The following is a 1,108-nucleotide window of genomic DNA, read 5'->3' as shown; positions in this document are numbered from 1 at the left end:
GTGTTCCTCACTCAGATGGCGAGTCAAATATCACTTCCTCAGAGACCCTTACTAGCTAAAAGAGCCATCACGTCCAAGCCAAGCTCGACCCCATCCCTATCTAGTAAATAATTTCGTATCTGTCAGTCTCTTTGCTAAAGCGTAAAGCTCCACGAGGGCAAAGGATTACATATATCTTGTTCGCTTTTGTCTCCCTGACGGCTAGGACACTGACCAGCTTAAAGTAAATACCTGGTAAGTGAAAAAACGCACTTAATAAACACGGCCATCTCCCACATTTTCCACTCTTTTCCCTTTCATTCGCAGGAATTCTCAAGGGCCGCTGTCCTCGCAGGAAAGCCCTTGAAGCGTCACCGCCAAGGCACAGTGTCCTCTTCTGAGTGAGGCGAGGCGCGCCCAGCCGGGAGCTAACGGCGCCTCAGGCCCTGGAGCGCAGCCTAGGAGCCGGCGCTCGCGACTGAAAAGCACCGAGGGCGGCGGGACGAGGAGCGCCTCTCCTCGCTTCCTGGGGACTGACACCTCCTCAGTCCTAACCCTCGAAACAGCCTCTCATCGGCCGCACAGGCGCTTCCCCCGTCGCCGAGCGTAGCGACCTCTTCCAGTTACCTGCTGGAGACCTGCCTCAAGCCACGCCGCCTCCGCATTGCCGTTCGAGCAAGCGCCGGCCCCTTCCGGGCCACCGTAGTTCACAGAACGTACAGGGCGCTGCCTCCACCCGCTTGCGCAGAGGTCCTGTTCGGCATATAGTGTTTCTTAGCAACCGCGTGGAGTCCCTCCGCCAGGGGCGGAGCGTCGGGAGCCGCGAGGTGCGGGGGGTAGGGGGGGGAGTGAATGTGGCCAATCAGAGGCGACTCCTAGCCTCGCTCGGCACGCCTCCTCTAACTGTCGCGAATACGCAGGCCGCTTTACGGCAGGCAAGGGGTGGGGGCCGCTGGGGTAAGGAGGAGAGAAGGAAGCAACCAACCAACCAAGTCCCCCTCACCCCCTACCCCCCCACCCACCTCAGACCTGGTTTACGGCTCCGGGCTCCGGCTCCAGTGCGGCCGCTGATTGGCTGCTGAGGGTTTGGTCCCATCCCAGTGACCCCAAAGTGCTGGAGCCGGAGCCT

The 1,108-nt window shown here is 60.2% G+C and overlaps 1 protein-coding gene across 7 annotated transcripts in view; it reads right to left on the bottom strand.

Annotated features, from left to right (window-relative positions):
* The window catches only part of LINS (lines homolog (Drosophila)), a 34,362-nt gene extending 33,627 nt beyond the window's left edge, over positions 1-735 (bottom strand). For 3 of the 7 annotated variants that reach the window (XM_010845815.1, XM_010845818.1, XM_010845820.1), the window contains exon 1: positions 232-735. The gene's annotated coding sequence lies outside the window, so the exon portion shown is untranslated. The remainder of the gene's footprint in view (positions 1-231) is intronic. The other 4 variants (XM_010845816.1, XM_010845819.1, XM_010845821.1 and 1 more) reach the window with 2 other exon arrangements.
* Positions 736-1,108: the final 373 nt, after the last annotated feature.

Source organism: Bison bison, unplaced genomic scaffold, assembly GCF_000754665.1.
Source record: "Bison bison bison isolate TAMUID 2011002044 unplaced genomic scaffold, Bison_UMD1.0 scf7180017864224, whole genome shotgun sequence".
Classification (NCBI taxonomy): domain Eukaryota; kingdom Metazoa; phylum Chordata; class Mammalia; order Artiodactyla; family Bovidae; genus Bison; species Bison bison.
This window is presented reverse-complemented; position numbering and strand designations above follow the sequence as displayed.